Source organism: Apodemus sylvaticus, chromosome 4 (assembly GCF_947179515.1).
Source record: "Apodemus sylvaticus chromosome 4, mApoSyl1.1, whole genome shotgun sequence".
In the NCBI taxonomy this organism is placed as follows: domain Eukaryota; kingdom Metazoa; phylum Chordata; class Mammalia; order Rodentia; family Muridae; genus Apodemus; species Apodemus sylvaticus.
Genome location: NC_067475.1, coordinates 162,716,053 through 162,743,748, shown reverse-complemented (window position 1 = coordinate 162,743,748; position 27,696 = coordinate 162,716,053). Strand labels below are relative to the sequence as shown.

Below are 27,696 nucleotides of genomic sequence, written 5' to 3'. Positions count from 1 at the left end.
TTGGGTAAACAACATGATGGTAAATAATCTAACAACAAAACACGTGGTGAACTCAGGCCACAGAGGGAACAGCAACTCAGGGGAAGAGACGCGAGGGGCGTGACCACGGGCTGTGGTGGGGGACAAGCCCACAAGGGGTCAGCAGCCATTGCGGTGTGTAAGCAAGTCAAGATTTAGTCAACAGGACATTCATTAAATGTTTCTCTAGACACAAGCACGCAGAGACACACAAACACACCACCAAACAGACAGAGACACACAGACAGGCACACACACATCCACACACATACACTCCACAGGGTTCAGGAGAATAAGCTGTTATTAAGTGAGGTAAAGTCACTCTTGGGTTTTCTGAGCTACTCTAAAGGTCATCACAGGCCCCCTTTTAGAGACAGATGGAGGGAGAGTTTCACAGAACGGGGAAGACCACGCGAATTCAGACTCTGGGCTAATGAGCCCAGAGCTGAGCGGCACAGGCAGAGGCCACTGGAAGTGGGAGAAGCGAGACCCGCTGCCCATGGAGGCCCGCTGAGAATGCAGCTGCCCAGAGGGTAGTTTAAGTTAAGGCCTAGTGACAATAATGGAGTTCAAATTCCTGGTCTTCAGAATTGCATGACTGGAACTTTCTGCTGGTTTGATTCAACAGTTTAGTAGAACTTGCTACAGGAGCCACAAGTGACAAAACAGATTATCTAATGTTTATTAAAACCTGTGCACACACACAGACACACACCACACAGACAGACACACATAGACATACACAGACACACAGACACACACAGATACATACACATACACCACACACACAAAAACACACACACAGAGATACACACATACTGCACACAGACACAGACAGAGAAACACAAACCCCACACGTAAGTATACAGACACACACACATACACCACACACACACAGACACATATACCACACACAGAGGCACACACACAGAGATATACACACACATACACACACACAGAGGTACTCACACTACACACAGACACCAACACAGAGAGACACAAACCCCACACATAAACATACACACAAACATACAGATACACAGACACACAGAGACACACACCACACACACAGACACACAGAGATACATACCACACACACAGACAGACAGACACACACACACAGAGATACACACCACACACACAGACAGACAGACACACACACACACAGAGACACACACCACACAGACACACACAGAGAGACAGACAAACACACACACACACACAGACACACACACACTTCAGTGTGTTCCAAGAGAAGAAAGCTTGCAAAGGGCTTAGTGGAAGGAGAAGCAGTGGATGCTTTTGGAGGACTAAGGAGCTAACAGAAGCCAAAAGAAAAGTGGTGTGGAGAGCAAATCCTTGTTGTGATAAATCTCAGAGTGAGCTGTTCAAGAGGAGTCTCCTGAAAACAAGCAGAACTTGAAACAGTGTGTTGCTTGTGTTGACCAGAGGATTACAAACCATTCCATTAAAGGGGCCAAGCAGCCAGAGTGAACAGCCCAGAGAGGTCAGAGGTCAGGGCTGGGGCAGTGCTCAGAGAGCTTGGTCCATATGTTCACGGAAAGGATATCAAATCAGCCATGCTAAGTTGGTCAAACTTCCGCCCACGTGACAAACTCATGCTAATCCTAAATACAGTACACACCATAGCAGTGAATCACGGAAAAACAGACGCTCTTGTACAAACGGAAATGTTTTACTAAAAAAAAAAAAAAAAAAAAAAAAAAAAGCATCCATTTCTTTCAAAGTTATTGTCTGGGTTTGGTGTGATCCGGGAACTTGGGAAGTGAGCTCCTTCAATTTGAACCACAGCATGACTTCAGTAGATTGTTGAGTTTCAAACAACCTGAAGAACTGGACTCCATACATCTTCCTTCCTCCCTCTCTCCATTGTTTCTTCCTCCTTCTGTCTTTATTCACCTTTATCTCTTCCTCATCTCTCTCTCCTTCCCCTTCCCTCCCTCTCTCCCATTCTCTCTCTCCTCCTCCTCTCTCTTTCTTCCCCCCTCTCTCTCCCCTCCTCCTCTTCCTCCTCCTCCTTCTCGTCCTCCTCCACTTGTTTTTTTGAGATAGATTATTATTCTGTAGCCCAGGCTGGCCTAGAACTAGCTATGTGGCACAGGCTGGCTCCAAACTCACAATCCTGCTGCTTCAGCCTCCGGAGTGTTGGGTAAGGCTTCTGCTACCACACGCACTCTGCCGTTCCTATATAATCAACTTAACGGGCATTCTAACAACTATTCTCATGATGCTAGAGTAATATGCATTTAGGCACAAGTGTCTCATACCTGAGGGTCCGAGGAAGGCACACACAGTCTCCTGAGGGAGGACCCTGGGTCCCAGTGTTTCCTGGTTCAGAGGCAGTCCCTGTGACCCAGGGTTAGAGGATTTCCATGCTCTGTGAGAGGATTACTGCCCTGCTTCTGCCGCCTCATCATCTCCACAGGTGTGTCACAGCTTCAAACACGTGACAGAGAGAAGCACGTCAGAGTGAAACAGCCAACACCGTGCTCCTCATGCTGTGCTCCTCATGCCGTGCTCCTCGTGCTGTGCTCCTCATGTCGTGCTCCTCATGCCGTGCTCCTCACACAGCGTCACCAAGCAAAGTAACTGCTGGCTCAGATGTCTAAGTCAACACTTCTATGTGGTCCCCAGAATCTCACAATCTGAGGGCAAAGGGATTAAAAACCACAGATGCTTGCTTGTGACATGTGTTATTCTTTTTGCTTTTGATAAGACCCAAACAAATTCATTGCTCGTATTTTGATTTTTGTGTTACAACATTTAGCGACTATAGGACTCCTGTGTGGATCATTTCTTTTGCCTGTTGCCTCCAATGATTCAAACTGTCTAAGACAAAGGGTAGGTGATGTGCCCTGGTCATTCTGTTAGTTTTCAAAGCCTTACTCTGGAGCCCAGATTGGCCTGGACCTCAGGGCCTCTGTTCAGCCTCCCACATGCTAGCATTCCCAGAAGTCAGTCACCAACCCAGCTCGCATCGCTTCTAAGGAGCTTAGAAATACTGAGAACACGGACCTGTGAATGACACGCTCCCTCTCGTGGAGGAAGCAGGAGCCACACACGCTTGACTCCTCTGAGGACAGAACTTTAACTGCGGAGCCCTGGCTGCTTCGTGGATCACATTCCCGTAAAAAGTTACTTTGGGGGCTGGAGAGATGGCTCAGTGGTTAAGAGCACTGACTGCTCTTCCAGAGGTCCTGAGTTCAATTCCCAGCAAACACATGGTGGCTCACAGCCCTCTGTAATGGGATCTGATGCCCTCTTCTGGAGTGTCTGAAGACAGCTACAGTGTACTTACATATAATAAATAAATTATATATATATATGAAGTTACTTTGTTGCACTTAATTTCCTGAGGTCCTATCGGCTTGGGAATTTTCTGTGACTCCATTTTACCTGCATCATTGTCCTTTTTCTAAGATGGTTCTTTGTCATTAAAGTATTTTCTTCTGTCTCTAATGGAGTTCTGTCCTGTTCCAGTAAGCCCCATAGATATAGGTGAAGAAAAACAATCCCAAATTCTGTTCTAGGGACCCTGAAACAACGGAAGACCTCAGCCTTGCTTAATACCAGTCACACTGTGATGTCACTGGTCAAGCTAGCCACCAACACTAGGCAGAAATCAGCCAGGAGTGTGCCAAAGATCACCAGGCAGGGTGAGAACGCCACCAGGAGCTTCCCTCATAGTCACTTGGTGGAGGAGACTGTCCAGCGCTCGGAGCTCAGGGTCCTGCTCTGAGCACCACAGTGGTCTTTCCTACCATGGTGCCCTCCAATTTTAATGAGAAAGGGCGGCTGGCATGACACCCCCACAGCACCATCAGCCAAAGCCCACACTGTCATCTCTCCAGAAGCTCACAACCCCTGTCCCCACAAATGACCTTAGATAATAAAGAAAATCAATGCCAAGCTAAATCCAGGTGTGTTTGACTCCAAAGTCCTCGGTGCACTGGAAAGCAAGGGGGGGAAAAGAAAAAAGAAAAAAGAGCAGGCTTTGAAACGTCAGCTGATGAAAAGACATCATTTTAGAGATGTGAGAGTCTCCCGTTTTCAGACCGTGAAGGATGTGTACAAAGGAAGCAATCTGATTCCTTAGGAAAATCAAATTCTTTCAGCATGTCTTCATTTGCCGTCACTCCTGAATTCCTTGTGTTTCCCTCACAGTGCATTGGTACCGTGGGGCGGCGGTGAGGGCCACAGTGCTCAGCTGCCCGACCTGCGGCACCCAGGAGCCCATCCAGGGCTGGTAAAGGCAGTCTCCACAGGATCGTTCCCATGGACGGATGCTAGCTTCTCCCCGCCATGGTATTCCCGTAACTTGCTAAAGCCAGGTGACCCAAGAGTGTAGCAGGTGTCCCTCGCCGTCTTTTCTGTATTTGAAACACTCTAGCCCAGTTTGCCAGTGGTGGCAAAGTCCTCACTGAAGGTGTAATCCTGCCATTTGAAGTGCTTTTGGCTGAGACAAATGCTTGGCCAGGTTGTAGCTTTGCCCTAGAATGCCCAGTAAGCTGCGGCAGGCTCACCACACAGGACCTCTGGAAAGTGACAGGGCTCAGGACTGGGGTTTACAGCAGAGTTCTCTCCATCTGCCCTGTGCATGTGTGTGAATATATGATACCTAACGTATCTAACTTATGTACGTGTGTGCCTGCGACAGGGTTTCTCTATGTAGCCCAGGCTGACCGTGGGATCTAGATAATTCACCTTCAGCCTCCCAAGGGAATTAGCCTCCCAAGCTCCCGCCAAATCTTTATGGGCGTTACTCATTGTACTGCCGGCATGCTCTCCCTGTTTCCTTCTTCTTGGTAGTTGAGTAACTATGTCTGATTTACACACACACACACACACACACACACGCACACATATGCACACACACATGCATGCACACACACCACACACACCTACACCCACACCCACACACCCACACACGCACAAGCACACGCACAAACACAAGTATGCACACGCACACACATGCACACATGTATACACAGATGCACACACACGCACACATACACGCACACGTGGACATGCACATGTGCGCACACACATGCACACAAACTCACACTCACATGCACACACACACTCACACGCACATGCACACATGCACACACACGTGCACGCACACATGCACATCAGACACAGAACTGTCCTGAGCTCATTTGGGTCCCTTTACTGGAGTTCTCAAAGGCTGAATCGTTGTAGTGCCGTGGAAGGGGAGGGTAAATGCTCCCTCACAGAAGCTTACTAAAACCTGAGGGCCACACAACCAAGCACCCACAATTAATGCCTTCTGTGGGATTAGTGGCCAAGGGGTTCAGGTGAAAGGGTCTGTGTCCTAAGAAAGGGCACAAAGCAAGGGATGTGCTCTCCCCAAACACTCAAACCTCTGTTTCTGAAAGCATTCATGTACAATCAGCACAGAGAAGAGAAATAGGGAAATGCAGCCCCTCCCCCCTGCTATAGGTTTTGGGGGTTGGTTTTTTGAGACAGAATCTTGCCCTGTAACTCAGACCAGCCTAGAATTTTCTATGTGGCCCAGGCTGCCTGTGAACTCAAGCTATTCCTACCTCGGACTCTTGAAGGCTAGCACTACAGGTGTTTGACACCATGTCCAGACCATACAGTTGTTCTTTTATGGGAAATTTAAACATAATTAATAAATAAGTAGTCTATTAATCCACATGTCCAATTCCTTCCCCCTGTCAGGCAGCAAGAGTTGCAAGCACAGCACACACACACACACACACACACACACATGCACACATACACACATGCACACACACAACACACACATACACACACATACACCTACACATACATACACATACACACACACACACACACACACACACACACACACACACACACAACTTTCTCCAGATGATTCAAAGGTCAGCACTTACTGCCAAGAATATTTTCTTTACAGAAGCTTAATGTAACAATTATTGACACATTAGTCCAGTTATCTGTTCCTTGACATGTTGTGAAACAGGCTTAAGGTGATGTGTGGATATGCATATGACAAGGTAGGACTAGAATTTACACTAGAAGCGTAAAGGTGAACCAAAGGGAAAACCGCAGGCTCTAGAGATAGAACAAAGCCTCTCACTAGTCTGCGTATGTCCTCCCAACAAGGCACTAGTTTGCCTGGACCCCCAGTGGTGAAGTCGGATGAGGACAACTCTTAGCTGCATCGTCCCATCTGTAAGGGATCTGCACTTGTGTATGCACTTGAATTACCCGAAGGACCTGCAAAGCTAGAGTCACTCAGGGTCATCTACAGACTTCCCAACACAGATGGGAATAAAGAGAGGCCCTGAAGCCTGGTGTGTTATAAGTTCTCTCCCCCCCTCTCTCCCTCTCTCTCTCCCTCTCTCTCTCCCCCCCTCTCTCTCCCTCTCCCTCTCTCTCTCTCCCTCTCTCTCCCCCTCTCTCTCTGTCTCTCTCTCCCTCTCTCTCTTCTCCCTCTCTCGCTCTCCTTTTTCCTTTCCCCCTCCCCTTCCCTCCCTCTCCTTCTTTCCCTCCCTCCCTCCCTCTTCCCTCTCTCTCCAGTCCTGGCCTAAAATGACCAAAATGGTGCGGCAGGCTCATCAGCACAGGACCTCTGGGAAATGACTAGGCTCAAGACTGGGGTTTACAGCAAAGCTCTCTATCTGCCCTGTGTATGTGTGTAAATATATGATACCTAATGTGGGGGGAGAGAGAGAGAGAGAGAGAGAGAGAGAGAGAGAGAGAGAGAGAGAGAGAATAAAAATGTAGGATAGCAGCTTTTACATAAAAGTTGGTTCTAGAGAAACCTGTGAACAGTGTGCACTCGGGCAGAGACGGGCGTCTGCAGATGTCTAGATTACCAACCTGCAGCTCGGGCTTGCAGACTGCTTTGTTGAGGCTGGGTGAAAGTGCAGCAAAGCCACCATGACAGTCCCCGGGATCTTGCTTTTAGTTTGGCCTGGGCTGGGACAGGGAGGACCTAGCTGCCTTTACATCAGACAGACAGTGAGGAGGCTCTTGGTAAATAGGTCAGCAAAGCAGCTGGCCTCAGAGCAGTTTAAACCCCACCTCACTTTAGTTTATCTATGAAGTGGACTGAAGTAACTGGCAAGAAGCAACTGGCAAGACCAACTATATTCCATGTAGTGGCTATCCCTGGTGGTCAACTTGACTATATCTGGAATGAACTCTGACCTGGATCTTGGCTTAGAGATCTTGAGACACAGTGGCTATGAAACCCAGAAGATTTTCACAGGGAAATCTCTAAGTTCAAAGTCATCAGGGAGCAGGGCAGTGGTGGTACACACCTGTAATCCCAGCACTCTGGGAGGCAGAGGCAGGTAGATTTCTGAGTTTGAGGCCAGCCTGAAACCCTGTCTCAAACAACCAAAAAAAAAAAAAAAAGAAAAAAAAAAAAAGGAAACAGTTGAATCTAACCAACTCTACAGTCTACTATCATTCTATACATTTAAAGAAAACAACTCACACACATACACACAAACACACCCACAAACACACACACACAAAAATCACTTCATGGGATAGAGCAATGTCTCACAGGCTCCACAATTTAGAGTACTGAATCAATGTTTTTAAAAAAAAAAGGATTTGTATCTAGTACCTTTATAGGGGCTCACAATCTCCTGTGACTACATGTGAACAGAAACCATAGGCAAAATGCCTACCATATTCTTTATTTTTACCCTCCCTAGTACTGAGGATCAAATTCCTCTAATCTTTTATTTTTTATTTATTTATTTTTTTTGAATTTTCGAGACAGAGTTTCTCTGTATAGCCCTGGCTGTCCTGGAACTCACTCTGTAGACCAGGCTGTACTCGAACTCAGAAATATGCCTGCCTCTGCCTCTCAGAGTGCTGGGATTACAGGTGTGTGCCACCACTGCCTGGCAAAATCCTCTATTCTTAAAGGAAGTTTTGTTAATTCAATATCAAGAACACATTTGTAGAGCCGGGCGATGGTGGCACACTCCTGTAATCCCAGCACTCTGGGACGCAGAGGCAGGTGGATTTCTGAGGATTTTTGAGGCCAGCCTGGTCTACAAAGTGAGTTCCAGGACAGCCTGGGCTACACAGAGAAACCCTGTCTTGAAAAACCAAATCCAAAAAAAAAAAAAAGGAACACATTTGTAAAATGTTAACATCTGATGTTGGGTATTGGTTCTAATGCTTATTTCAGCTCCCAAAAAAGCTGCACTGCCAGATCTGAGGGTCCCTGGCCCCACTCACCCCCCCCTTCCCCGGTTCGAATGAGTAATAAAGAGTTGCCATACAGCCAAGGGCTGGGCAGAAAGACAGGGGCAGACTTAAATTCCAAGTGCAAGGGAAGGAGAGAGGGGGGAGGAAGAGAAGGATCAGATTTAAGAGCTGAAAGAGGGAAAGCATCCTACACTGTAGGTGGAAAGTGAATGCAACCCTATGGGAAGAGGGTGCAGAAGATGACAGGCAGCAAAGATACAACATAAATTTAAAATGCATTAAACCAGGGATACTGGAGGGAAATGTGTGCTACCCATCAGCAGGATTGCAAATGTCCAGCTATTGAGCTTAGTTAAGACATATCAAATGTGTGTGTGTGTGTGTGTGTGTGTGTGTCTGGTGTGTCTTTCATTTACCAATCAAGAGAACTCTTGGGCAGGTGCAGTGACTTCACTACATGTCAGAAGCCAAAGCGATTTAATTAATTCAGTCTAGTGCATTGAGGTCCCAAGAGAGTTTCACATTACCCTGGACACAGGGGGTACAGAGCCCAGTCAGCCAATACACAGTTTAGTCAAAGTTTCAACTTTTTTTAAAGACAAAGCAGAATAAGATTTTCCCACATTTTCTAGTTCTCACCAGCTGCTGTTTCCTTAGCAATAGCATATCTCCGTTCAAAGTGACCCAAACCTCCTTGCAGACTGAGAAATCTGTCAGCAGTCCAACACTGAGATGTCTTAGATGTGTTGTCTAATTAAGCTATAAACAACATTACTTTTTCATGAAAAAAAATGAGCATGAAGCCACTTCCTCAGGTCTGCAGCTTGCTTGGCAGAACACCAGGATCCTCTGCTTGAGGAAGTGCACCTCCTCGGTATCTCAGTGCTGAGAGTGACAGAACCATCCTAGGGTGCCTTGCAGCTAGCAAGGTAGGAGCATTATCATGCCATTTCTCCACACTAAAGTAAAATACTTTCTTCTGTGATCCCTAGAGATTGGCCTGTGGTCCTGAATAGCCAGAGAAATGCTGCCCTCTGTGGATTAGCTGCCTACGTTTGGACTACAACAGGCAAAAGTCTCAACATTGTTTGTACTGCATCCACAGTCTTTTTCAGCAACCTAGCCTGTGCCCTAATAAACTTAAGAACACTTAATAATTTTAGTATTAATAATTTATTACCCATTTCAGCTACATAATTCAGACTGTGCCTAAAAGGGAAAAATGAAACAAAGTATATTCTTAGAATTATCATATGTAAGAATGATGGAGATTAGAGAATTATCCAACCCTTGTTGTATAACTAAACCTTCAAGAAGTTTCAGTTAAATCTTGAGCGTGATCAAGCAAGACTAAGTCAGAAAGCAACATTCTGGTTCCCTTTTATGCTAGGCTCAAGTACAATCATATACAATACACATATCAATCACAGACATTTTTTTGTCCTCCTGCTCTCACGGAAAGCATTGAGTCAGATACTCAGTCCAAACATAAGAAGCCAATTACAATAATAACAATAACAACAACAATAAAACCTGGTTTGGTGGCACACACTTGTGCCAGGGAGACAGAGACTCCATGTCCTCCCTAGCCAGCCATCTGAGCCTACCTGTCCAATTCAAAGCCAATCAAAAATCCTATTTTACAAGAAACAGTGGATGGCACCTGAAGAATGACATCCAAGGTTGTCCTCTGGTCTCCACACGCAAGCTCACATGTGCAGGGCCACAGGACCAAACTATCCTGTAAAAGGATTTTCATCCGCTGCTGTAAGAGAGCTCAATGGGTAAAGGTTCTTGCAGCCAAGTCTGATATAACCTGTCCAATACCTGGGACCTCTGTTGATGAGGTTTGGTCTGTTGTATGTATTGTCCCAGAGACAAGAAAGTGCACAGGTAGATCCAAGTGAGGCTATGTGACCTTGCCTCCAAATTATTTCTGATTGGTGAATAGAGATGACAACAGTCAATAGCTGGGCAGAAGAAACCCATGCAGGCAGGGTTTAGCATTCCAGGACTTCCAGCATCAGAGAAGAACCACAAGGGGGAAGACACCATGGGTTAGGTGAGTCGTAAAATAAAAACCACGTGGGTTGGCTACCTGTAAATAAGAGCAGTCCAAATGAAACATGGCACATTCTGTCATGGGGTTAGTAGTGGGAAATAGACAACAGCGAGAGGTGCACAATCTGCCCAGCTCTTGTGCTGATTAAGGCTAATTGTACATAGAAAGGTTGTGTGTGTCTTTTATCTGAGAACTAAGTCAAAGGCAGGGTAAAAACCTGAGTTGGGATTAAATAATTTCTACACCATCCACATATACAACTCCTGCCCACCCCAACATACACAAATAATAAATGTAATTTTAAAGGGGGTTAAAGCACTTGTTAGTAAGCATGAGGATCCACGTTTAATCACCAGAACCCATGTGGTAGGACGATAACCTGCCCAGTCACTATCCTCTGGTCTCCATATATACATACTAACACAGACATATGAACACAGAATTAATGTAATTATTAATTAATTAACTAATTAAAGGTTTTTCACATCATCTCTTGTTGGCCCAGACTCACTTCTGTCTTTGGTTTACATAGCTCCCTTCCCCACATCTACCTCTCCTTATCTCATGCCTATCATGCTTGCATGTGTTTCTCCTCCCTAATCTCCATGTTTAAATCTATATTAAACTCTTTATAAACTACTGTTCTGGGGACTAGACCGATGGTCCCCAGGTTAAAAGAACTCACTGTGCAATCATGAGGCCTGGAGTCCAAATTCCAGCATCCTGTACACACCCATGAGTATAGCTTCCAGGAAACAGATATTGTCTTAGGCAGAAATAATAAAAAACTGCCAGTGATTTGGAGAAAAAAAACACTTAAAAATGTATGGCAAAAATGCAAAACTCTGTTCTTTTAAAATATAGCCCACAAAAGAGTTAGGACCTGGGTTATGAATGAAAAGGAAGTAAGTGAAAATCCCGGTTCCTTTCCTACCATGTAACCCAACCAAGTACCATTATTATCTCTACAAATCTGTTTCTTGCTGAGTGTGCCAAATTTATATGCTGCTTCTCAATATCAAAAGGGAAAACACTTAGCAAAGAGTTCTGGAATATAGTCCATACAGAGTAATTTACTAATTATTAAATTTTGGAACAAATGTTAAAAAGACAAGCAGTGTTTCATGTTTATTTTTAACTGTCAGGGTCAAGGCTTAGAATCCTGACTTAAAGTTGAGACTGAGATATAAAAGGAATTACAAAAAGCCATTTTGCCAAGGACAAATGCTAAATAAAAATATCTAGTACTATGGAAATATAATTTACATAGGCACAATCATAAGTTTATTAGAATAATTTGATGCATCACCTCAAAGTTTTTATTATTACAAAGATGTGGTTTCATTTTCATAAACAATAAAGGGAAAAACAGCACATTAAAAAAAGAGAGCAGCCGGGCGGTGGTGGCGCACGCCTGTAATCCCAGCACTCTGGGAGGCAGAGGAAGGTGGATTTCTGAGTTCAAGGCCAGCCTGGTCTACAGAGTGAGGTCCAGGACAGCCAGGGCTACACAGAGAAACCCTGTCTCAAAAAAACCCAAAAATCCAAAAAACAAAAAACAAAAAAAAAAAAGAGAGAGCAAAGGTAGGAATGTAGAATATTACTAGGTTGCTTTACTTTCCAACTTAAGAACCAAAATACAACACAGGAAAAACTCCTCGTACAAAAATGGTAGAAAACATCACACTAAAGATAATAAAACACCTCTCGTTCCTGAACACTTCAAAAAACAGACTTTCCTGAGATCTTCGAGTTTTCCTATCTGGAAACAAGAAGCCCCAGTAAGTTATTTCATCACCACAATCCTATTTCCAACGTCAAAGCAAAACCTAGGAAAGCCACTCTGGTGGCTTTCTCATTCTCAGAACTTTATTTTTATTTTATTCTAGACATACAGAGAAACTACTTAAAAAGTTAAATAAATTCTGATTAGGTGCACAGAAGGCTGTAGCAGCACAGCACAGCTCCTAGGTGCAGGTGGGGCCCTGGGGGGCCATGTCCCAAACAATCTTATACTCAGGTGGTCTCTGCATACATGTCTGTACATGTCTGCTCAGTCCAGAGCCTAACTTCTAAAGTGACTCTTAGTACATTTAATTTTGATGCTATGTCTAATATTGACCCAGAGAATGAAATATCGTGAAAAGTAAAAGAAAGGCATTGGGAGACAATTTCTCGACAGGGTTGGCTGCAAACTTAATAAAAGAGTATCTAGTTGTTTTATGAACAGCAAATATTTTCACAAGCACCAAATGGGCCAAAGTGCTTAAGATACAAAAACGTACATCATAACGTTAAAACAAGAATATATTATCAAGTTATTATAGCCACTTTTTCTAAGGAGAGGAAAATCTCCTTTCATCAATTTTCAATAGCAAGTGGAACTTAAACATTTCCTCTAATGTCTTCTGGTCATCTGCTCAGATTTAGAAATGAAGGAGATTTAAGTATAAAAGGTTGTTAAATATTATAAAATCCAGTGGCTGAAGAGGCAAAGAACAGACAATGATGGAAAGCAAGACAAAAGAAGATCGCCGGCTCCTCGCTACTTTCAAAGAACAAGTGCCTACCAAGGCCAAAATCTCGATGCAGACTGTTTAAACAATCAGCCAACTCAGACTCGACCACCAGACTGCGCAACAAAGGAACTTAGAGACTATTAAATATATACATCTGAGGGTTTTCTCATTTGGACAGATGTTCAGGAAGTATTTACTTAGTGTTCAACATGCCACTAGTACTGTGTACTTCCTTCAGCTACACATTTCTTGCTTTCTAGAACTCAAGTTTTTATCTTTTTATAATACCATGTAGAGGGGCTGGAGAGATGGCTCAGTGGTTAAGAGCACCAACTGCTCTTTCAGAGGTCCTGAGTTCAAATCCCAGCAACCACGCGGTGGCTCACTACCATCTGCAATGTTATCAAATGTCCTTTTCTGGTGTGTCTGAAGACAGCTACAGTGTACTCGTATACATAAATAAATAAATCTTTTTTAAAAAATAATACCATGTAAAAAAATCCAGAAAGAAAAAGCAATGTTGTACAAAGGTGTGCTTAAGAAACTAACTATAAACAATGAAGCAAGGCCTAAACAAGTTCAGGAAGTTACCCCATGATATACTGACAAAAATCACTAACTCTCAAAATTTCCTGAAAACAGATAACAGCTAATAAAAGCCTTAGAAAACTTGAAAAACTGATAGATAGATAGATAGATAGATAGATAGATAGACAGACAGACAGATAGATAGATAGATAAAATATAAATGTGTGCCTACAATTATGCTTCCCAATACACGGTGTAAGCAGATGATTACAATCAAGAAAGACTAATTCCAGAAAAGAAATCCAGATGCCCAGACTCTGTTTTACCTCATCAGGGTCTTTTACAAAATGATCCCAGTGTTTTATATCTGACAAAACAGGGAACCAAAGTAACTTGGATAAAACCAAACTCTAGATCCTTCCTACTGTGCTATATATCTGTCTTCTGGTAAGAATGCTTCTCTAAAAGAATGATTTTTTTTTTTAAGATTTGTGGTTTTAACAATTTATTCCACAAGGAAACCAATGAGAAAGAATTTCCACTTTCTTTCAAATTGTAATGCAAGGTAAAAAAAACACATAAAGGTCTTATGAATGTAAAGAGACTAGTTTTCTAAGACAGCTATGAAAATATTTTTTCTAAAAAACAAGTTCACTCAAATGAGGCATTTAGATTCTGGTTCCAAAAGAGGTTGTGTCCTTTCTTAAATCAGGGTTTCCCTACTCTGTAGCCTTCCCTTGAAAATACTGTTCTTCTGGTGCTATCTCCCAAAGGCTGGGATTAGGTACCACCGTGTCTACCTTTAAATTCTTAAAAATACTGAAGAACACAAACTTCAGCGTCTTCACTGTGACATAAGCCAAATGGCTAATAACTTATCTAGTTAATAAGAAAACAATTCACACCATGCTTTACAATCCCAATCTAAATTTATACACACTAGATTGGGTTTCAGGAAAACACCATCATCCAATTCCAGAAAACATAACTATGCACTGGTCATCTGCTCAGATTTAGATTTTGTTGTGATTCAAATTGTCTCTTGTAGAAGTTTGGACCTAGGTCTTCTTCCCAGCCCCATGCTCCCAGAAATAAAACTCAGACTCAAAATATGTATACTCACAAATATGTTGGCCTTATAGCTAGTCTTCTCTGACTAGGCCATAATGTATTATAACCCACTTACTCAAATCTACTTTCTGACACATGACCTGGGCTCAGGTACCATGTGTCAGTCTCGTCACATTTTCCCAGGCAAATATCTCATCCCTGGCTCTATCCCAGAATTCTTTCTGCCTTCTGAATGTCTCATCTTGTATTCTACACTTTCCTATAGACCATAGTTTTCTTTTAGTACAATACACAAGATATTCTCTCTACAGTCACTAGCATCCTTAAAACCTTCAACTTCAAATTGTTAATTATTCTAATTCTACTTGTACTTCTAAAGTACCAACACCACCAGCAACATCCAGAGGTTACTATGGCTTTTAAACACTCACGTGTACCTGCTTCTCCTTTCAGGATTTTATTTTGGTAATACTGCCACTCCAGCTGGATGTTAGCGCCAGGATGAAAAGGTGACCTTCCTGTGCCATGGTTGCTGACAGAGCCACTGTTTTTCCTGTGAGAAAAAAAATTGAATTGTTTCTCTAAGTACAAAAGGATGTTAAGGTCATGTAATAGAATTTTTTCATGGAATTTTAATTATATAAAATTTGTTCTTTAATCACTTATGCATTAAATCTTAAAAAGCATCACCATATAACATCACCTAATTTTTTTTAAGACAGGGTCTTCTGAAATTCTCTATGTAAACCAGGCTGGCCAGGAACTCACTGATGTTCACCTGCTAGGATTAAAAGCATGCACCATGCATGGCTCCAGCAATGTTTCTGTAAACCGACTCAATCTAAAATCAGCAGAGTCAGTTTTCCATGGCTTTTCATTTCTTACAATGAAAAGCAGACAACTCAGATCCCAGGCTCAAATTGTAGGAATAGACAACAAAACAAAAACTATAAACAGACTTTTACAATTCTGATATAAATACATTTATCCTTCCATTTTATTTTTTTTTAATTTTATAGCAATAGAAACAAACTGGAGATTCATGCACAGCAATGAAAATCTAAAGTTTAACATATAACCAAATGTGAATTTCAGACCCCAGATTCGGCTTTGGTTAAGAATAAACATTACTTTAATGTATCATTTCCTTTCATGTATAAAATGATAAGACAACAATAATGTTGTAAAATTGATGTGCAAGTAAAACACCACAGGCTTAGAGGGCAGGAGACTCAGAACAAAGAAACACATAACACAGAAAGCCTTCCTGCCTCTCCACATAAACTAGAAAAAAGACCAACTTGCTAGAAGGTAAGTTGACCCAAGGCTGAAATCAATTCTTTCAAATTCAAAATAATACCTTTCAGAGCTAAGTCACAACTACCTAGGACAAAAATAAAGCCTTGTTGGGAATCTAGAATTTTCTAGGGTTTTCACATAAGAGAAAAACTAACTTTAAAAAGAAAATGCTAGTGTAGCTATCTTGTCAAGAAAGAACTAAGGAAAAATCTTAAATAAAAATTTCAGTACTAGTAAGTAGTACACACATAAACCTAAAATTTCATTTAAAAAAAGCAGACTGCCCAGATGACTCACCTCTAGAGTATAAAATTATCACAACCCAAAGGTTAGTATGTTTACCTACATTCATAGAGGAGAGTTACTTCAACAGAAGAACAGAAAGTCTGAAGACACAGGATAATAGAAATTTCCCCTTAACAAACAATAAAAAGATATGGAAACTATCCAGAAAATATCCTCATCTGTGTGAGATAATACAGTCCTCAATTTAAGATACTCTTCTCTGTATATTTCAGCTTACACCAAGCAGTAGTTTTCTAATTTTCCTACACTTGTGAATATAGACTCCAGCCAATTTGAACAGAGGAGTAGATTTGACTAAGAAAAATCAAAATACTTTCCAAAGAATACATTGCTATCAATTCAGACACACACACACACATTGATATGTGTCACCTTTCTTAAAACAAACAAGAATACAGACCTTTGAGATCTGTTATATTTCTTATAGCCCCTGAGACAAAGAAGCAATCAATATCAACATGCTTTACAGAACTCTGCTGTCTGGGCCAGCTCAATTTGCCTAAAAGGAAAAAAGAACATTCAAACCCAAACTAATACTTCTCATTTAAAACATATTTAGTTAATTTTAGAAATCACATTTAAGAAGAATGGTATCATAACATAATATAGAATATATTATGGACTGTATACCACCTTCATAGACAAATTTCAGTTTCTCTAGTTATCTGATAGAATTTTAAATCACTTCTAACAACACCATGGTATTCTTTCTTATTCTATTTCTAATTGTCTTCTTTTAAAATTTAATTTTACAAGATAAATTTGATTATTTGTAACAATTTTGGTATGTGTAGTTTCACATACTTAGCTTTAATAAGCTCCATTCTGCACAACTCTACAAACTTTATTTAATGAAACAACAATAACAATGGCTACTGCCTCCCAGTGTTCTTGATAAGTATTAAAACAAAGAGGTTTACAGGGGGATAGATTAATTCTCACAGCACTATGGAAAACATTAGTACCACCCCCACCTTTTATAGACTAGTAATTTAAGTCCCACAGCTGATGAATGCCCAAATTGGAATTTAACTCCAGTCAGCTTGATTTCCAAGTTCTTAGGCTATCATCCTACTCTTCTAATTAGACATATTTCAAAAAGTCCACACAAAAAAACAAAAATCTACATACCAAGGGAATTTTTCTTTCACCATTAGATGTTACTAGTTCTGCAGCACGTTTATTGCATTTATGGAGCTGAAAGTTAATATTATCTCGTAAGGACAATTACTGACTTAGAAAAACCAGAGATTGTTTATAAGGATTATTATAATCCAATTATTAGGATAATATTACTTTATAATAATTTTATTACAAATACCCCTCATGGTATTCCAAAATGTAATAGTACAGGTCCTAAGTCTAAGAATCTAAACTCTAAGAACTTTCTAAGCTTGTAAGAAGTTCTGATTTCAAAGAATATGCTTGCGTATCAGCTTTAAACAACAAAACAAAACAAAATAAAAAACTTACTCCCGAACAACTGAGCCACTTCACGTACTAACTGTGAGGCGATTGTCTAGTCTCACCAGGTGCAAGGCACTGAACCTTTCTCCCTGCTGCTTTTAAGCAGATGTATGCTGGGCATCACTGATTCCTGTCGTTCCTCTTGCAGAGAGGAAATAGGCAAGAAAGGCAAACACCCATGCATGATCCTGTCGCAGAAAGTGGCAGAGCAAGGACTCACATCCAGGCTACACTAAATCAAACTCTTGCCATTCTCTATGTAAATTTCACTAATCACGATCTCTCTTTTGTAGAACAAGGTATCAAACTCAGGGACTTGAACATGTAAGGCAAAAAACAATCACAATTCTACTGTTCAAAGTACTATGAAACAGCAGGTAAACAACCTAAAAAATGTTAAATATTTAAGGGGTACAGAAGGTATAAATAAAATGCCTATCACATGGTTTCTTACAACATATAAATTTAAAAATTTACTCCCATTCATTGACCTAACTCATAATAGTATTCTAAAGCTTTCAAGATCAAGTGACCTTTGGTTTAAAAGAACCAAGAAACAAACAACAGATGGCATTATTATATAATATTCCAAACTACTGACTAAAAGCCTATTTAGATATACAAACAAATAACATAAGAGCAACAAACATTCACATAGAAAGACCCTGCAACTTTCTAAAACCCCATTAGCATCTTCCTCTTTATGCCTCCCTTTCCACAGTTATAAAGATTACTATCATATAATCTTGAACCTTACTTTTTGCCCACAAAAAAAAAAAGACCAAAACCTTTGTCAAAAATAACTGAACTAGAATCTAGTTTAAGTAACAACTATCACAAAACAGCTTCCTGTTGGATTTGGATGACAAGTGTTAGCCACACACACAAATGAGACGATCTACATAGATGTTAAAACAATCTCCCTAAGTTTACCACCATAGTTACAACAGTTCTATTTCAATGTTACTTTTTAAGAGTGCATTATTGAAATAGCCTTCTAGAAAATCTCAATTACCGTTACCAATCAGCATCATTCTCACAGGAGATTAGGAACGGAATATAAAATGTCACGTTTATACAGCTCATAAATTCAGCTGTTTATAAAGTCCCCATGAAGAAGGAAAGCTTGGAATCCCAGTGCATACAGCACTGAAATGACCTGTCATTTTGAGGTAGCCACAGTTAAGATTAATGGGAAGCAAAGTTTTCAGTTATACTTACTGTAACATATATAACCTAACATTCCTAGAGGATTTTCATATTAAGAAGTTTGGAATAATTAGAATACCAGTAAGAACATCAGAATGAAAGCATCAAATAGAACTGTTTTGAAGAAAACAATTTTAGTACCTACCTATGTCAGGTACAAGGGAAGACCAGCCTGTTTTCGTTTTGTCCCAAATCAGAGGAAGCTTGCCTGTTAAGATAAAGGATTGAGCAGGAAGTGAAGATCCACTTAAATATATTTAAAGTGCAAATTATACTAGGTATCACCAAACACCCAGAAGTCAACAAAATGGTGTATTTAAAAAAAAATCAAGCCAGGTGCAGGACTTAAACCACAGCACTCAGAGACTGAGGGCAGGCAGATCTCTGTGAGTTCGAGGGTAGCCTGGTCTACAAAGTGAGTTCCAGGACAGTCAGGGCTATACAGAAAACCCTGACTCAAAACCAAAACAAAATTCTGACAGTTAGCTTTAGTGTTGAACCATTATGACTCTAGATATCAATAGTAGCATATCCGACAAACACATATGCATGTATTACTGGCAAGAAAATACACTGTTAACAAAACATGTCTATGCTGCTACAGCAGACTAGACAAAGGCATATTTGGAAAACAGCTGTGTAAGAAATATAGTAAAACACACATTTAAATAACTAACACTATTTGGATTTGTATTAAAGAGTCAGACCACACAAGCAGACCATCATGTACTTAGGTGATGCCATGTGAACCTTCTCTCTATTTTAATTGGTCAATCAAAGGTTAGAGTCTATGATTGGGTAGTGGAGGGGAAAGGTGGGACTGGAGGTTCAAAAGGGGGAGCAGGTAGAGGAAGAAAAAGAGAGAAGGAAGAGGAGAGGAGGAAGCCACTATGGACCACATGGATGGGAGAAAGCACAAATCTTAGTGGTTGGGAAGTAAGTATTTTGCCAATGAAGACATATGACTTATAATTAAAATATTTGGATTATGTGTCATTTATATGGGCTATAAGGGTTGGAAATTTTAACAACAAATTTGTGTACCTTATATCCAGCTTAGAACTGAACTAAATTGAGAGGAAAATCCAGCCCCCTATATCCTAAACAACCAGAGGTAACAACGCAGCCCTGAGCTGGGCCACAAGGTGGCGCCAATGTCACAGCATAGTTGGGGTTCCCTGAGCCTGAGAAAAATTCAAGGACCCAAAATCAATGCTGCCTGAAAAGCAACATTCACAGCTGAAGATCAGCAACTGAACAACAACAGCTATCTTTCCAAAACTTTCTTCACAGACACAGCAGGCTGATCTAGGCGTTTCAGCCGCAAGCCAACCTTCCCCTGCAGCTTTCGAATTTCCAATATCCCCCCACCACACTTCTAAACAGGGCACAGGACAGACAAACCAGCTCTCCCAAATGCTTACACTGCAGGCTGCCTAATATCAACACACATGCTGAAGGCTATAGTCCAGACAAAAGATCCAGAGGGCTCAAAAACACAAAAGCCAAGGATCTTTGTGCGGTCAGCCCCTCCCTACTAATTAAAGACCAATAATAAATACTAGTAAAGACTAATAAAAAGGCCAATAATAAATACTAATAAAAAACTAATAATAAGAGGACCACAATTTTCTAAATCCAACACCAGAGGGAAACAAACAAACATACCAAATAATAAGACCAAATAATAAGAAATAAATAGTAATTACTGCAATTGTTTTCTCATTCATTTCCTTCCACATGAATAAGGTGCTACAGAGAATTAAGGAGTTTCTTAACTAGTGATTATAAAAAGCAATGATTTTTTTAAACAATTTTTTGTATCTCAGAGTATATGTGACCGAAGTCTAGAAATTAAATTTGCCAAGGTACATTGAAGAAAATTTTGCATTTTCTAGAGACTAACTCTAAAACCTGTACTAGGATAGACTCTGAAGTAACACTTTACCAGCAAAACTTGTAATTATAAACAATATGATCTACCCTCATTAAGCAAAGCAAACATTTTGATTGATTAGTACTTAGTTTTAATTCAACAAACCTGTCCCTAATAGTTAGTTTCAGTCATCGCAGAGACAACAGTACAATACTATACTAAAGAAAATGTAGCTCTAGCTTTTGTCTCTAGAACAAGGACCTACACTAAGGACTAAAGAATGCTAATAATCACATACATTAAGAGTCATAGCCCAGAGAAACAATGAAATCATCTAAGCCAGTAAGACAGCCAGGCAATTGAGCAGTGATGTATGAACAGAGATCTTAAATGCTAAACGTGCATCGGACAGCTGCACAGGTCAAAAAAAAGTAATACTGACATACATATTGAGAACAATTTGCTGTGGGGACAAACATACACAAAAGTGACCCTAAGAAGACTCAAAATTAAGAAAAAATTGGGGAGTAGTACCCAATAAACAAAGACAAGTGCTAAAATGATCAGCAAGGAAAAGAATTTAGATTGGGTAAATGAAAGCTCAGAAAGAGGTTATTTGGAATCAAAGGGAAAAATAAATAAATAAATAAATATCTGGGAGGTGGAGAGAAACTGATGGAACAGTCTCACTGAGCAAAAAAGTGGGTGAGTGGGTATCTTAGAGTTTTATTGTTGTAAATAGTCACCATGACCAAGGAAACTTTTATAAGGAAAGCATTGCATTGGGCTGACTTACAGTTTCAGAGGTTTAGTTCATTATTATCATGGTGGGAAGCATGGCAGCATCCAGGCAGACATGGGGCTAGAGAAGTTGCTGAGAGTTCTAGATCTTGATCTGTAAGCAGCAGCAGGAGACAGTGTCCACACTGGGTGAAGCCTGAACATAAATTAAGACCTCAAAGCCCACTTTCATAGTGACGCACTTCCGTCCAACATGGCCACACATGCTCCAATAACACCACACCTCCTAATAGCACCACTCCCTATGGGACAAGCATTCAAACCCATGAGCCTATGAGGCCCATTCTTATTCAAACCATCACAGTGGATAAGTCCTCTGCCTGGAGCCAGCCCTGGCAGAGGTGTTTCTTTCTTCTTGGTTCTTCTTGAGGCAGCAGAAGGGGGAAGAGCATGCTGAACCCCTTTAATACAGTTCCTTATGTTGTAGTGACCCCCAATTACAAAATTATTTTCATTGCTACCTCATAACTGTAATTTTGCTGTCATAAATCATAATGCAAACATCTGTTTTCAGATGGTCTAAGGCACCCCCCCTATATATGGGTCATGACCCACAGCTGGGAGCTGCTGGGCTGGGCATTAGGTGTTTACATGCAGCCTTACCAGTCTTGCTGGGTCCAGCATTTTCTCACTGTGCCCCCAGTCCTCCTTTTAGGAATAGTAATGTATATCTGTGCCACTGCATGCTGAAATTAATACACATTTAGAATTCACAGGGTCTTATTGAGACGGTGGAAGATTATGGGAGCCTCTGAAGTAGGATTAAATACACTTTGCATTATAATAACGGCCTCTTAGCCTTTGGAGCCTGGGAGTGGAATGTAGTGGTTTGAACGAGAATGTCTCCCATAGGCTCAAATATCAGAACCCTGGTGGTGACTTTACAGCTATAGCTTACTAGGGGCAGGCTCTGAGGCTTGCATGTAAACTTGCCTCAATTCCAGTTCACTCTCTCTGTTCATGTTTGGGGCTTAACATGTGATCTCCCAGCTCCCTTCCATGATGGTCTCATCCCTCTGGAGGCACAAGCCAAAATAATCTCTTCCATAAATTCCCTTGGTCATGGTATTTTATTCCAGCAGCAGAAAAGTAAATAATACAGGCTATAAATAATCAAAGATTAAAACAATTTTTACTTAATCTTAAAAAATTCATGATAAAATTGGGCACCAAAAAAGTAAAATGTACGCACAGTCTGTGCTGCACTGACTATTGCAGCCAGTGTCCTTCCTCCTGCGTGGCAGAACTGCTGTTCCAGCTTCTGGACTCAGCCACAACCAAGAAAAGGCAAGACAGTAAACAACAGTTACAGCTCCTGCCACACAATTTACTTAAAACCCCGGACAGATTTACAAGTGCAATCTCAGTTTTTAACCCAAAAATAATTAGGCTCCACTGTTTTGATTATTTTGTCTTTGATGTAAAACTATAGGTGACAACAATGGTATGTGCTGTCCAAACTGCAAACAACTTGTTTTTAACAGATTATTAAAATAGTATACATTCACTGTGATTTTTCAAAAATTAGAGACATAAAAAGAAAATGTTTTACTATATACAGATGACACTATGTACTAGATACTTGTGCAATGTTCCTAATTCTCAGTATTACCAGCAATGCTGAGATAAACTAAAATACGTTAAATTGTTCTATGCAAAATATCTACTTCCTCAGGACAAAATTCTTGACAGGAAAATGAACTTTAAGGGTTACAGTTTATGAACACTGAAAACACAGAGTTGGTGTATAAAGTCACTTCATACCTGAAACCATATCATAAACTAAAAAGAAAATAATTATCTAGACATGTAACTGTCTTTATTCATTAAACACACCCATTTTCCCAGTCATCATTCTCAGATTGCTTCCTCCAACAGCACCACCTCGTGGTGGGTAGAAAAAATTAAGTCAATTTTAGATCATAATGTACTCTTCGTTGATATTTATCAAGGGAAATGGGAAATTTGAAAATTCAAATGTCCAATTAATGGAAGACAAAAGATTAATGCCAAGTAAATTTTGTCAAATGCATTATTTTCAGGATGCTTTATCAGTACAATCTGTCCAGAGAACTTCCTCCCTACAGTTTAAGCCTCATATTTAAACACATTTCAACCTTTCAACTGGGTGAGTGAGGTCTATAGAGAATGAATCCATGCCCTCCTGAATAACAGCACTTAACATTCACTTTGCATAAATCATCAATAAATCAAATTAACAGTCACTTACTTGTTACCACTAATTAGTTAAACAATCTACTAAAATATTCCCTTTGGAGTGTTTGTATAAAGATACAGAGAGGAGGGGATATGTTCTATGGTGGTGTGGTGAGGTATGGGAGAATGGGGTGCCTCAGCGGGCCCATGCCAAGGCATCCCTTCCTCCTGAGGACCAGCCACATGATGGTATAGTATAGAATAGAGTTTATTAAGGGCATGGGGACGGGAGTTAAGAGGGTGGTAGAGGTAGAGAAAGAGAGAGTAGAGAAGTAGAGTAGAGATGTAGAGGCCAGCCACGGCACGTGGAGAGAGAGTGGGGAAGGGAATGAGAGAAGGGAAAAGGGAAGCAGGAAAAGAGCAAGGGAGGAGCAAGAGACCAAGAGGGCAAGGGAGCAAAGAGGGGGCAACCGGCCTCTTTTATAGTGGGTCAGGCCTACCTGGCTATTGCCAGGTAACTATGGGGTGGAGTTTGGACAGAATGCTAACATCCTTCATCATCTGACAGAAAATGGCTCTTAAACTAGGTCATACTAGCCACTCAAGAAAACACACACAGTATAACACATCTGCCATACAAACTGTACCCCGTGAGAAGTTCATTAAAAGAACACACCACAAGGGACTGATTATCATGAAAACAAATGTAATACATGCGGCTGAAATATAATACAGCAACGGGGTATTACTGCACACCCATGCCAAGATGTGCTCTTGAGAAACTACTACATGCAAGAGGTCAGGGGTGAGGAGGTTTACTGGGAGACGGCAGAGGGATGAGGACCTGCAGACTGGGTAGAGGCAGACAAGAGCAGAGCCATGAGGGCAGATAAGGGAAGAGGGGGCCAGAGGACAGAAAACACTGGCAGAACTAAACTGTACCATACAACACCAGGATTACCAAACGCTGACACGTCTCTAGCTTCAGGCTTAGGGACTAACTAGTAAGCTCATTATTAGATCAAAAGAGTCACAAAGTCAAATTTTTCTAGCCACAACTTAGGCTATCACTGCATTATATTTTATAAATTAATACAATATTTACAGTGCTTTCAGTAATTATGCATGTTTATATCAAAGATTATTATATGAAGCATTAAACACCCTATCAAAGATTAATTAGCTTTTTTAAGACTTATAAGAATCTTTAACACTTAAAACATATTTTATCCACACACATGACTCTTTAGTTTTTGAAATGACCTTTGATTTGGTTTCTCTTTCTGAAATTTGTATTAATGACATATTATATACATGAAATATGGCTAAAGATACACAGAAGTAGTGAGCTAAGTCATAGGAGTAAAAAAGAAAATTTAAATGTTTTAGGGGCATACGGAAAAGGCCCTGAGAATAAATTACTAATTCTGCGAACAGAAGAGTTTTGCTTTCAAATTTGCTCCAGGCAGGTGTAAGGGTGTTCAATGGTGTATTCATTACAAGCCCAGAACTGCCATATGTTTCTCTTAAATTCTCCTTAAGTAGCTTATTTACCAGTCCTGAAGACTTTATCACTTAAGAGTCAGAGAAATTCCTATTAGAAAATTACTGTTTCCAAGAAACTCTGAATCTATACACCTACTTTTAAAATCAAATGACTTGAGAATTCTGCTAATGTGTATGTCACAGTCATTAATGTAACTGAATAAGAATGTCCCCACAGACTCAGATATTTGGACACTTAGCTGGTGGTGCTCCTTGGAAGGGATTAACAGATGCGGCCTTGCTGGAGGAAGTGAGTCCCCAGAGGTCAGCTTTGAGAGGTTAAAGACTGTTGCCATATTCAGTCTGCTTTCTCTGCTTCACACTTTGTGCCTGCAGATGTGAGCTCTCTGCATTCTACTCCAGCTGCCACGCCTGCTGCTTGCTGCATTGCTGCCCATCATGATGTCTATTAAACTATAAGCAAAGTTACTTTCTCATGGGAAGGGGAGCAGGAAGGTCGCTTCCTCAGGTTTGCAGCTTGCTTGGGAGAACATCAGGTTCTCTGCGTGAGGAAGTGTCTCCTCTGTCTTGGTCGACTGAGAATGACAAAGACCCTAGGTTGCCTGGAAACTAGCAAGCTGGGAGCAATCTCCTCATGCCATTTCTCTACAAATAATAAAATATATCTTCAAATTTAAAGCCAGGTATGGGGTATTACACCTATAATTTCAGTGTCTGGGAGGTAGAATGAGGAGAATCAGGAGTTCAAGGACAGCTTCATTTGCATAATGAGCTCAGGACCAGGCTAGACTACAGAAACAGTATCTGTTCTGAATAGATAAATAAATAAATAATAAATAAATAAAATAAATAAATAAATAAGAAATTAAAAATAGTAATTCATCTGATTGCTCATTTTAGAGCACCTATGCTCACCAAGGTTTCTGCTGTGAAAAGTCAGTGACAAAATCCTTCTTGATGGTGTAATGAGGAGGGTAGAGAGGTCTGATACTGAGACAGATGCTAATACTATAGATGTGGATCAGGAGTGCAGTACTTGCCTGTCTTTCAAGAGGCTGTGAGCTTGGTGTCAATATTGAAGGAAAAACAACACCAAGCAAAGCCCACAAGAAACTAAAACTGTGTTTTCTATACAAAATTGTCCCAATCAAAGACACCTCCCAAGTAATGGACATTAGTCAAGTATCAGCAGAGAACAAAATTTACAAAGATCTGCTACTTCTCCCCAAATGGGATTCTTTCCACTCTGAGACCAATCTGTCAACTCCAGAGGAGTGGCTGACGAGAAGCCATGTTTTTAACAAACACCATACTAAAAGAATGAGGACTGCAGTCTACAAATCTTCCAGATATTCTGATCTCTATATAAGGGGTTAGTATCTCAGAAATAAGAACAAACTAGAAGTAAACAAATCAAGTTTTCCAGAAATTAAACCCCACCTCACTTTAGTTTATCTGTGAAGTGGACTGAAGTAACTGGCAAGAAGCAACTGTAAGACCAACTATATTCCATGTAACAGCTATTCCTGGTGGTCAACTTGACTATATCTGGAATGAACTCTGACCTGGATCTTGGCTTAGAGATCTTGAGACACAGTGGCTATGAATCCCAGAAGATTTTGACAGGGAAATCTCTAAGTTCAAAGTCATCAGGGAGCAGGGCAGTGGTGGTACACACCTGTAATCCCAGAACTCTGGGAGGCAGAGGCAGGTAGATTTATGAGTTTGAGGCCAGCCTGGTCTACAGAGTGAGTTCTAGGACAGCCAGGGCTACACAGAGAAACCCTGTCTCAAACAACCAAAAAAAAAAAAAAAAAAAAGGAAACAGTTGAATCTAACCAACTCTACAGTCTACTATCATTCTATACATTTAAAGAAAACAACACACACACATACACACAAACACACCCACAAACACACACACACAAAAATCACTTCATGGGATAGAGAAATGTCTCACAGGCTCCACAATTTAGAGTACTGAATCTATGTTTTAAAAAAAAGGATTTGCATCTAGTACCTTTATAGGGGCTCACAATCTCCTGTGACTACATATGAACAGAAACCATAGGCAAAATGCCTACCATATTCTTTATTTTTACCCTCCCTAGTACTGAGGATCAAATTCCTCTAATCTTTTCTTTTCTTTCTTTTTTTTTTTTTCCCGAGACAGAGTTTCTCTGTATAGCCCTGGCTGTCCTGGAACTCACTCTGTAGACCAGGCTGTACTCGAACTCAGAAATACGCCTGCCTCTGCCTCTCAGAGTGCTGGGATTACAGGTGTGTGCCACCACTGCCTGGCAAAATCCTCTATTCTTAAAGGAAGTTTTGTTAATTCAATATCAAGAACACATTTGTAGCGGGTAGTGGCGATCAAGCAAGACTAAGTCAGAAAGCAACGTTCTGGTTCCCTTTTATACTAGGCTCAAGTACAATCATATACAACACACACATCAATCACAGACATTTTTTGTCCTCCTGCTCTCATGGAAAGCCTTGAGTCAGATACTCAGTCCAAACATAAGAAGCCAATTACAATAATAACAATAACAACAACAATAAAACCTGGTTTGGTGGCACACACTTGTGCCAGGGAGACAGAGACTCCATGTCCTCCCTAGCCAGCCATCTGAGCCTACCTGCCCAAT

General features: G+C 40.8%; 1 long non-coding RNA gene across 3 annotated transcripts in view; it reads right to left on the bottom strand.

The window, feature by feature from the left end:
* Positions 1–22,710, bottom strand: part of LOC127683537 (uncharacterized) — a 29,777-nt gene extending 7,067 nt beyond the window's left edge. The window contains exons 1-6 of one of the 3 annotated variants that reach the window (XR_007977574.1): positions 22,578–22,710; positions 21,381–21,479; positions 18,854–18,916; positions 16,433–16,531; positions 14,865–14,980; positions 2,308–2,475 (exon numbers count right to left, since the gene is read on the bottom strand). This is a non-coding gene — a long non-coding RNA (uncharacterized LOC127683537). Of the gene's footprint in view, positions 1–2,307; positions 2,476–14,864; positions 14,981–16,432; positions 16,532–18,853; positions 18,917–21,380; positions 21,915–22,577 lie in introns of those variants that run through there. The other 2 variants (XR_007977572.1, XR_007977573.1) reach the window with 2 other exon arrangements.
* Positions 22,711–27,696: the final 4,986 nt, after the last annotated feature.